General features: G+C 45.6%; 1 long non-coding RNA gene across 1 annotated transcript; it reads left to right on the forward strand.

Moving 5' to 3' along the window:
* The first annotated feature begins 33 nt into the window (after window positions 1-33).
* LOC140918353 (uncharacterized) lies at window positions 34-7,716 on the forward strand. Its single transcript, XR_012161156.2, has 3 exons — window positions 34-148; window positions 655-714; window positions 7,426-7,716. It is a non-coding gene; the product is annotated as an uncharacterized LOC140918353 (long non-coding RNA).
* The last annotated feature ends 3,927 nt before the right edge of the window (window positions 7,717-11,643 follow it).

Here is an 11,643-nt window from a genome sequence, read left to right on the forward strand (position 1 = left end):
CAGGCGCATTCGTTCTCTTCCACCGCCCTGAGGAACGCAGTGAACTAGTCTTCCCCCTGCTCTTCCCTTCCCCTGTCGTGATGTACTGGGGCCTTGGTGGTGACTCCTCCCATTGTCTGGTGGTGAGGGAGGGACACATGCTGCTGAGGTCTGTGCTCTGGAGCCCCATCCCCTGGCACTTCCAAGCATGATTTTAATGAGGAGTTCTGGGGCTTCCCTGTGATTTTATATTTCATCATTGTGTGACTAGGTAAACAGTGCAAAGGGAGAGACAGCCACTGCCTCTGCTCCCACCTGCATAGGGCCCCCACCAACCACCATCGTGCCAATGAGTGTATGTGCAGGGCTGGGCACGCACACAAATACTGGGCTTTGGTGACGGGGTTGGCACACAAGTGTGCACGCACAAATATTGGTGCTCAAGTGAGGTTCTCTCAGATACTGGGGGTCAAGGAATGAGGCCTGCATGCGTGAGTGAAAGACCCCCAGTGAGTACTTGGGTGATGGGCTCTTCACACATGCATGTGCCCACAATCCAGCTGATCATATTTGTGCACAAATACAACAGATACCATTAAAGTACAAATGCATGATGTTGTAGCAATAGAGACACCCACATATATTAATGTGTAAATGTGTCTTTTGTGCATGTAGATTGCAGATGTTGAGACCTGTGCAAATTTTGCGCATCTAGTGGACACTTACCAAAACAAAGTAAGTCTTTCTTTCTTAATGTCTTTCCGCAGCTAACCAAAAAAGCTCACAAATGGTCCTATGGAGAAATATGCCCTGCACACAATTGTAATAAGACAGTTCCTTAAAACAGATAGATCCTAAACTTTTCAAGGGAGCAGTTATGTCTTCATCTTCATAGTGTTTGTACATCACCTAGAACACTGGGGTCCCAATCCCTGATTGGACCACTGGTCACTGCCACAGTATACGTATTATATAATAACCATCTGATAGATGACCGTGTCAGCATAAATTTGTCTTGGTATTGAAAAATAATATTAAAATAAGTAAAGCATAATATATTTTATATGTACAGAAACATTTCTAAAATCAAATGTGATTTTTCTCACAATATATAATTACATATATCTATATGTATACATTGTTTTTATTATTTGAATTCTGATAGTGGCTAGAGATCACAAATGAGAATGGGGCCTTATAGTGGTAGCTATATACATGTAATAAGAGAGAGGCTTTGCCCTGAAGAGCTTAAAAATAGACAAGACAAAAGTGGGAAGAGAAACAGAGAAGGTTATTTGGTCTAGATCATTCAGCAGGTCAGTGGGCAATTTGGGAATAGAACTCAGTTATCCTGGCTCCTAGTCCAGTGCCCTGTCCACTAGACCATGCTGCCACCCAAAGTAAAAAGATAAGTATTTTTTGTCATGTTAATTAAAAGCAGGTTCTGCCTGCTTCTCCATGCAGTCACATCAAATTATCTTCAGGCCTGATTTTCAGAGGTGCTGAGCTTTCAGCTCCTGTTAATTTAAACTGGAATTGTAGGGGCCCGTCACCTCAAAAAATCAGGTCTTTAGTGCACTGTTATTTATTAATATTATTTAATTAGTTTTATTATGTTAGTGCTCATAAGGTGCTAGGCATTATCCAGACAAATAGCAAGACACTGGTCCCATTTCAGAAAAGTACTTGAGCATGTTCATAACTTTAAGCACACTTAGAATATATTTTCAACAATTTCTGTCTGTCCTCATTGGTTAAATACCTTGCTCACACCTTAGTCACGTCTCGCCTTGACTACTATATCCTTCTCCTCACAATCCCCTTACAATCCATCCAAAATACAGCTGTGAAAATCATCTTCCGCTCTCACTACTCTGACCATATTACTTCCCCTAATTAAGGCCCTTACTCTCTTGAGCCACCATGCTAGTTGGGCCATCATATGGCGTAATAATAATAGTTAATAATATTCTATATGAATGTGTAGTTGGTTTCCCCCTGTGTACAATGTGGCTAATAATACTTACCTCACTTTTAAAGAGATTTGAGATCTACTGATGAAAAGAGCTAGGTATTATTTATTTATTTGTTTATTTATTATATTTAGATACAGAAAGCGTTGGGTGAAATTCTGTGGTCTCGGTTATGCAGAAGGTCAGGCTAGATTAATGTTATCACCCCTTCTGGTCTTAAAATCTGTGACTCTGTGAATCTCCTCTTTATACTTCAGAAATCATTATGAGTGGGCAGTCAGCTGGGAAACACCAGTATAGTATCAGTTTACTGCATACTGCAAGTATAAAATATGGAGTTGCATATATATTTATTCAATATATTTGTGTATATGTATATAGTTGTAACTTGTAACAGGACAGTCTGTCTTTTGAAGGGCAGGTCTGGATCTAGGCCACCCTGCTCTGAATTCTGGCCTGGAGAAGTAGGGAATTCTGCACATTGTAGTTCCCAGAGAGATGTCTGGTAATTGTAGGCTGGACTATAATGCATGATAGGAAATGGACAGGTTATAAAAGGCAACCTTTCTCAGACCAGTGAGATTGATGAGTTTGAGAGCCAGTCTTTGGTTACCTAAAGAAATACCAATGCTGTGGTGAAACCTGGTGTGGCTAGGTAAAGAGCCATGGTGACAGTAAACTGTGGGGATCTCTCTAGGCAAAGGATGTAGGAGGGGTTTTGAGCTCGTTGGAAGAGGCCAGGCTGGTAGTTGGATCTCCTGGTGTGGAGGTGATTGAGATATGGCCAGTGACAGGCATGAAAGGAAGTGATCCTGGGAAATAGGGTAGCAGTGTAATCTTGGGGTTGGGACACATAGCTATCCCGTGATTTTTGGTTGAGCTTAAGGAGAGCTGAGGGAGTCCTGGTCTTATTTATGCTCCCTTAGTTAGCTCCAGAAAAGAAGAACACTTATTTTGGCCAGAGGGCACCAATTCTCTAACAAACTCAAATAAACTGTCCAGCCAGAGGGGAAACTGAGGCAATGGCTGCATCCTGATGCCAGAACAGGTGAGTTGCTGTTGTGTATGTTATATTCCCACACTTTACAGTTGCAGTAATGTATATAATTATTATTGTGGTGCTGGCCGTGACTCCATAATTAAGGTTGCATTGAAAACAAACTAGGGAGTTATTGGGCTGGATTCTTAGTTATTCTATTACAGCTCTCTATATCAACTTCATATTCTGAGCCAATGAAGGGCCCTGTCTAGCTATTGATGTAAATTAGAACATCTTTGGGGCTTCTCTAACCTGTATTCTGGTTCCCGTGGGCCCTGGGAAGCAAAGAACAACAACCATTGTGCAGTGTGCTCTGGCCACATCCCAGTCCATCCCCTATGCTGGGTATACGGCTAGTGTAAAGCCTGTCTACCAGCTGGAAAGCCCCCAGCGGAGGGGATATTCTCAAGGGATAATATCTGCCTTTTTTAAAGTCTCTTTATGCTACCAGAGAGCCATAAAATGGCATTAGTGTAACTAAGAATAGGCCCATTGTCTTGAATTTATATGAAAATCAAATATTTCCTCCCCAAACACACTGCTTATTAGATGGGTCCAGGCTGAGTTTTGATGGGTCTATACACAAGCAAATAGTTTTACACCAGTACTCCCTTACTAAAATGGTCAGGGTACACATGCCAAGCAGGGTTTCACATCAGCTCTTGTCTTAACATAATACAAAAACTATATATGTGCAGCTGGTTTCACATCCACTCTCTTGTTACCAAAATGTCAGTGCTGTACATGCATAGCTGGTTTTGGATAAATCCTTCAATACCATTATACTGGCACTGTATATTTGCTGCTGGTTAAGACTCCCATAGTAAACATCTGGGTAGTAAAATGTTCACAAATGTTGGAAATCATTTCCTTTATTGTGCATGATGCTTCAGTCGATACACACAAATAAGCATTAATAAGAAATGAAAATGTGTTATCACTTTGATCCTGGTTCTTCATTTAATCCTCCCGCAAAATGGGAATTCAAATACAAAAAAAACTGCTGCAGATTCACCACCTCACCCAAGAGGGGGGATTGTCAGGGAGCTGGTTGCAGCACCCTGATCCTGAGCTGCTTAGCCCTAGTAAAAGTTAGAGCTGTGGGTTATCTGCTCCAACTGACATTGGGTCCCGCAGAGAGCTTGCAGCAGTGAAGTATCAGGCATAGTGGTGCTCTGGGTGAGCAAAGTAGACTTGATGGCCTGGAAAATCCAGGCCTGTGTTTGCATGGGATTAAAGTTAATGAACTCCATTCTTTAAAAAAGAAAAACAGAAAAGCCTGAGTTAAGGTTCTTAAATTCTAAAAAGTCACTTCCTCTCTCATTCATAATTCAGTAAATATACTCGCACCTCATTAGAAACAGCAGCTTGAACTCTGACCATGTGTAAGAAGTTTGTATACCAATAAATGTGTTCTTTGTGTGTGGTTCAGTCCAATGGCCACTGAAGTTGGTGGAAAGATTCCTGTTGACTTCCATCTGATTTGGATCAGGTCCATGGACAAGTTGTTGAATTTTAGTGAACATATACTTGGAAACAAATTTAAAGGGTGACTTGAGAAAAATGCATACTCAATTAAAAAAAAATTGCTACAGGAGTTTGTTTATAAATTATATAGTGGTTGGTAAACAAGCAGTTGTACTTTACAGACTTCAGTAGTAGAATGTGGATATTTAAATGTGTAATCATTGATGTTTTAAACAAGCCAAAGAATGGGGAAAGAAAACACCTCAGTCAGACACTTTAGCAATAGTTTGATCAACACTGTATATGCTACATTATAAATTGTCCACAAATTATAAATGCTACAGTTTCTTAAATTCTTACAAAATTATATAAACATTGAAATGAGTCAAACAGTAATGTGTGGTGGGACTGTCCAAAAGTACTCCGGTTAATACAGTTCTCCAGTCAACTCCTCTTCTTAGGGTCTGATCCAAAGCTGTCTGAAATCATTAGAAACACTCCCTTTGACATCAGTGGTATTTAGAGCAGGCCATTGTAGACATTCTGTATCAACATCTGAGATCAGAAATGTGTGCTTGTGGCTTGGGCTTCATCTACACTTCACACCTCAAGGGATGACCTGTACGGAATGTGTAGGTACACACCACAGTGAAAAGCAGGCAGTGTCTACATTGTGGTGTATAGCTACACAAGTGTTAGTGAAAGGCTCTAGCAGCTAGGAGGCAAATTGGAAAGGCTGCCAGAGCCTTTCTCTGCAATATGTTGCTGCTGGAGCTTTTCCTCCCCACAAGGAAATTGTCCTGAAGCAGAAAGCTACTGGAATCTTTCCCCACTGCGTTCCTGCTGCCCGAGTCTTTCCCCTCTGCTGGAACTTTCCCTGTAGCAGAGAAATAATCCAGCAGCATTGAGGTAGCAGGACACTACACTGCTAAAAGCAGTAGTGTAGAAGAGCAAACACTGTTTGGGTGAGTACAGATCCCTGCAGGGTACATACTGCAGGGTTCGGGAGTGTCTTTACTCTACTCGCCTACGCAGTACCTGGATCCTGATAAATGTGTGTTTAGAGTTCAGTGTCCTCCATGACTTCTCCTGCAGCACCAGGAACTTACACCTCTACTGAGAATTTTCAGTGGGCATTCTTCATACTCCAGGACAGTGCTGGGAATGGATAAATCACTGGCCTGGTACCGGAGGGCAAAAGACTCCAGCAATCACTCCAAGAGGGGTCCTCCAACATGCCTACTCTTCAAGGAGCTGGACCAGGTGCTCTCCAGTGCACCCAGTATTGAGGCTGAGGTGACGCATGACCCCTTTTCAACCCTGCTGGCCTCATTGTCCGACAGGATGCTGATGAAGGCCAGGGTGTGGAGTTAGTGGGAACCACAGAGGAAGAGGCCAGGAAGAAAGAAGAGTATTGTTTTCCTGCATCTCTACCCAGAGGAGCAGGTTGAGCAAGCCCCTCCTGACAAGCAAGGAGGACCTTGAGACTCAGTAGGAATTGGAACCTGAGGCAGGTAAGGTAAAAGCCCACCCTCCCCACCAACATCACCTCCTTCTTTCTCCAAAGCTGCGTGCAGGCTGGAAGGCCATCCCTGCTGCCCCTCCCCTCCAACAAAGGACCCCCAACCCAGGCACAACTGTAAATTCAACAGTCTATTGAAACCACTATAAAGCTTTTCTTTTGGTGGAAGCTGTAGAACAGATTATCAGCGAACTGTCACATTGCTTCTGGGTTTATGTGTTTGTTGGCCAACAGGCTGACAGTGATGGAGGGAGTGGAAAGGGCTGGTTTGGGGACAGAACATTTGTGCAAGTTTAATTGTTCTCCAACGTTGCAGCTGTTTTCTGCTCCTTCAAGGTCACAGACTTTCACTACAGTAACACCCCCCTCTCCACACACACACACCCCTTGCAAACGGGAGCCACTCAGAAGGGGGAGGGGGAGTGGGTTTAGTATCAGGACCAGTTACGCATGGAAAGGAGAAGGGGAACCTTTGCTTCTCCAAAGAATGTGATAGCGGTCCTCTGTTACAGTAAAAAAGTTTTCAAGCATTCCCATGCTCTGGTGGCTGGCATCTTTCCACTTGCAGCCATGCCACCCAAGCCAGGAGAAAGGGCAGTAGGTGAGGGATCTGCTGCGGCAGTGGCATAAACACAATGCAGTGTCCCTTTGCAGTGGGGAGGTGTGTGGCTTGCAGTCTTGATTGGAAGTCCATGGCACACACGTATGTATCATCCTTTCTTTCCCTGTTCCTTTCTCTGGTCTTCGCTGGATGAAGGAGCTGGATTTCCTGATGCTGCAGGGACTGGTTTGGGAACGGGTGGGCATTTGAAGTGGTTTGCTTATGTGCCTCCATGCAGTCTCCATCTGCTAGCTTAGAATGTAGTTTATTTCCATTTGGATTGCTTCCCAGTCCCATAAGCATATGTCAGCAAACTTCTGGTACAGCAGGAACTCCAACTGGTTCTGAAGACTCAAGGGTAGCACAGATTTTCTTGGTCCACCTTCATAGCTCACCAAACCCCTGCATTCAGTGATTTATAGGGGGTGGCAAGTAGCACAAGCATCTCTCTGGCTGCTGGATCCCATCATAGGGCTGGAAAACTACGTCCCTTTTCCAGTCTAGCACTTTCAAAACTGCTATGTTCACCAAATGATGGCCAGACTGAAAAGAAAAAAATGAGAACGGTTAATGTTGCCCCTGAAACAAATGCACGTGCTGGCCCCATCACAGTCTTTGTGACATTACATTTAAAAAAAATAGTTCAAGCTACCTACCATTCTCAGCAGGTGCTCCTTTCGAGGCAGCTGCAAAAGTTCTCAGAGAACCAATCGCATTCCTGAAATGCTGAAAAGTATCAATATTGTGGCATTTCACAGCAAAAGTTATGTTATCTTGGGGGATTTCTTGCCCACTTTCCAAGAGAAGAAAAAATATAATGCTGTTTTTGTGATTGAATTGGCAGGACCTTCGGCTGAGCAGAGTGAACCCATTCTGCCCAGGAATAGTAGGGGCAGACAGAAAAGGACCCTGGAAGACCTGGTCATTGGGATCAACAGAAGGAGCCAGGAACAGTTTCCCTTTATGAGGGAAAGGGAAAAACAGGTTACTGAGTAGGAGGAACAGGCTATGCAGCACAAGGAACATTTTTTTCAAAGAGAAGAGGCATTCATTATCTGGTTCCTGGGGCAGGACTCACAGAGCTTGCCCAAAGGGACTGGGAGTATGCCCTTTTGCAATCCCTGGAACAAGTGATAGAGGAATGAAATTGGGTTCTGCCTGCACAATAGCTGCTCCTGTATCTGGAACTGGCACCTTCTTCTCCAGCTCCTTCTCCTCCTACTGCATCTACAGTCCACCATGATGCTGAAACAGAGGACCCACCCCATCCCCCATGACAGTCCCAGACTCTTCATCACCTTGGCATCATTAATCTTTCCCATGTGTCCAGTGTTAGTGTTCATAAATCTGACTTTGTGGTCCACTACACCTTGAAGAATGAGTGAGGAGTAACCTTTTTGATTGATGCACTCACTCGTGCCTTTTGGTAGACAAAGTAGAGGGATGTAGGTGCCATCGATGCCCCCCACGCAGTTTGGAAACCTCATTCTCTGGAACTCAGCGATAATTTTTGGTACTTTGGTGGTGGAGACCACCCCAGCATAGATGAGTGTTGAATCTTGCACCAGTCCCGACAGTGGACTTCCCCACCCTGAAGTGGTTTGCAACTGACCAGTAGCTGTCTGGTATTGCCAGCTCCCAGAGGGCAATAGCCACCTGCTTCTGTGCTGGTTTGGATCTTTGGAAATTAGTACTCTGCTATGGTAGGATTGAGGCCAATTACCCACAGAGCTGTATGAAGGTCTACTTTCTCATGCTGAAGTTCTGCAGCCACTGGTCATCCTGCCAGCTTTCCAAGATGATATGATCCCACCACACTATGCTGGTTCTCCTGGTCCAGAAGTGATGGTCCACACCCATGGACATAGAGTCATAGGACCAGCAGTGTCTGGTGTCTCTGTGTTTTGGAGTAACAGTGGATCAGTCACTGTCTTGGTCATCCGTTTTCAGCTTTTGAGAAGGGTCAAGGTCCATTCACCCAAGATTCTTGCGGGTTGTGTCCAACACACACACACACACACTTGTTCCACAGGAGCAGAACTGCATCATCAGTCACTTGTTCTACGTCTTCGACCACGTTGGGCAGGAGAGAAGGGTGAGCGGGTGGTGCCATCGTCAAATGTGCAAAGCTGTCTACAGTACCTCCCACACACAGCAAGGTGAATCCTAGATCCTCTCCTCCGATGCACAGAACCCTGGGGTATGGATCCTGAAACTGTAGAGCTAACCTCATGCACCAAAAGAAGGCAGAGTGGGTGGGGATGTACCCAGGTACCTACAGAGTCTGCACCTGTGTCCAGTACAGTATATGTGGACACTCAGCAGAGGCATGGGTATATGTGCAAGCATACACACGGCCCTGTACCCCTGTCCAGGTACCAGTATAGATGTAGCCTCTGAGAACTTAAAGAGTCAGACAGTGCCGACACCTCTGAAATACCAATGTAAATTTTGTTACATTACTACACTGAGTGGAGAATTACGCATGTGGATGAAAGTAATTAAATATGTAGTTTAGCATCTTTTAAATAAGTATTCTGTGAGTTAATAATTGTGCCTTACCAAATGTATTAACCCAGTCTTTGGCTGTGGCTGAGAAGCAGACAATACAGCTCAGAAGTGGAGCTGTAAGACACTTTTGTGCTCCTTGTTTCTGGACCAGCTATACTCCAGATCAGTCCCCTGGCATAATTTAGCGTAGCCTTCAGACTGTTCTAATTTAAGATGACTGCCAAAGGCCCCAAGAATACATAATAGAAGACGGAGATTGGTGGGATTCCAGGAAAACATGGCCATGTCCCCTTTCCATTAGCCACACCCAACACCCACCACTCCAAATGCAATAGGTTGCGTAGGCGTCATTAAACTGACTGTGCCTACAGTGGAATGATCTCTCCATAAGTAGCCACTGGTGATTTCCTTGCCAGCATGGTGCAAAGCAACTTTGGAACAGGTGAGGACTGGGGCTATTGAATTTATGTGTGGACTAACAAAGGTAAGGTTGCTATCTTTTTAATTGCATGTACGTATTGAAACATTATGTGTGAAACATTCAGTCATTTTATTAAAGATGGATAAAGAACTTTAACTTAGGAAGTAAACTTTTTTATCCACCTGAGACAAAGGGGAGTGTTGAGCCCAAAGCTGCCAGAAAAGAGGCTAAGGGCCTCTAGGCCCAGGAGGGCAATAGGGTAGCAGTAATGGAGTCCTGCACAGGGGCAGTGAGTTATATGGGCCCGTGGTGCCCATGCTCCAGCAAATTCAGGTCACGGGGGCCCGGTTCCACCAATGTTCAGGGCTGGGTCTCTCCCTCGGCCCCACCTGCTGTCCCGCGTGTCTCCTCTGGAGCATCCCCCGGCCCCACACACCTCCCCCGGAGCGTCCCTGCTTGTGCCCTGAGCAGGTGGCTGCCCTGCTGCTCCGCGCTGTGCTCCCTCAATGGCTGCTGCTGCTGCTGGCTATAAAAGGGAGCTGTGCCGACAGCAGGCTGAGGGAGGAGAGGAGGCGGCGGCACACACATGATGGCAGCCCTCGCCCCACACCCGGCACACACCACAGGGAGGCCAGGGGGCTTCCTAGACCTGAGAGGGGCCTGGCCTCTAGTAGCATGTGCAGTGCTGGTGCCAGGTGAGTGTGCTGCTGGGGGGGAGATGGCTGAGGGGGACAGTGGAGTCCTCCTCTCTGGCCCCAGCCCCGTGACAGCCTGCCTGCACCCCAACTCCTCATCCCCAGCCCTGCCCCACCCCAGAGCCCACCCCTCCTGCACCTGAACCCTCTGCCCTAGCCCTGAGCCCCCTCTCGCCCCCCAAACCCCTCACCCCCAGCCAGATCCCTCATCCCCCCACACCCCAATCCTCTGCCTTAGCCCTGAGCCCCCGCCCACACCCCAAACCCCTCATTCCCACCCCCAGTCCAGAGCCCTCACCCCCAGCCAGATCCCTCATCCCCCCACACCCCAATCCTCTGCCTTAGCCCTGAGCCCCCGCCCACACCCCAAACCCCTCATTCCCACCCCCAGTCCAGAGCCCTCACCCCCAGCCAGAGCCCTCATCCCCCCCCACACACACCCACATTGTTCAATATAGGGAAACTGTTAAATGCTTACTGTTTCCAGTCCATTTTTACATTATTTTAAAAATATATATATCGGCTTACAAGGCAGGTGGGGGTGGGACTTGGACCTGTTTTGGGCACCACCAAAAATTATACAAACCTGCAGCCCCGGTTCTGCTTGTAGGACCAGCAGCATTACATGTATTGTATTGGTTTAGTATATGTGTATAGGTAGCATGAGGGCAACATTAACTGAATTTGGGGGTCGCCTGGGTAGAGACCACCCCACTTAACCAAATACCCCTCTCCTTGGTGCCCCAGAAGAAGCCCAGGTAAGAACCTTCTCCCCAAATCCACAGCCGCCAGTGTGAGCAGGGAAACCCCTCCTCAAATGATCCCTGTTTTAACAGTCTGGAAAACTGTCTCATTTAATTCACACAGTGACGAAGCATCCTTCAAAACGCAACATTTTTTGTTTGTTTTTGTTTTTTTAATAAACCGTTTTGATCCGCCAATTATGGCAAGACATGCAGCAAAACACAGATGTCCCACATCTTGGTCACACATTTTGATGGCTAGTGTCACACACTGGCAGACTACAAGGTCGAGAAGTATGATGTGCAGGTTGACTGGTGCACAGTCAATGAGGGAGCTTAGTAATTTTGGTGATTTTTGCCTTTTAATTTCCCTCGTGAGATTACTGTGATAATGAAAGCAATGGTATCCCTAACTGAAGTCTTTAGAGATACATAGAGGAGATGTTAATTGTAGATCATTCTAAAGAGTTATTTTATTCCCATATGCAGATTGTTACTGGGAGCTGGGCTTAATGATAAATAAGGAAAACAAGATTAAGGAGATGGGATTTCCTGGGATATAGTGACAGCAAAGATTTCTTAGAAGAACTGACAAATATTGGAGGTATCTGAAGATTTAACTATGGCAATAGTTTCTCAATGCCATGGCCAGATTTGTAAATGCCCACACAAGAGAATTCAGGCTTACCTTC

The sequence above is a fragment of the Lepidochelys kempii genome, chromosome 10 (genome assembly GCF_965140285.1).
Source record: "Lepidochelys kempii isolate rLepKem1 chromosome 10, rLepKem1.hap1, whole genome shotgun sequence".
NCBI classification, from domain to species: Eukaryota; Metazoa; Chordata; order Testudines; family Cheloniidae; genus Lepidochelys; species Lepidochelys kempii.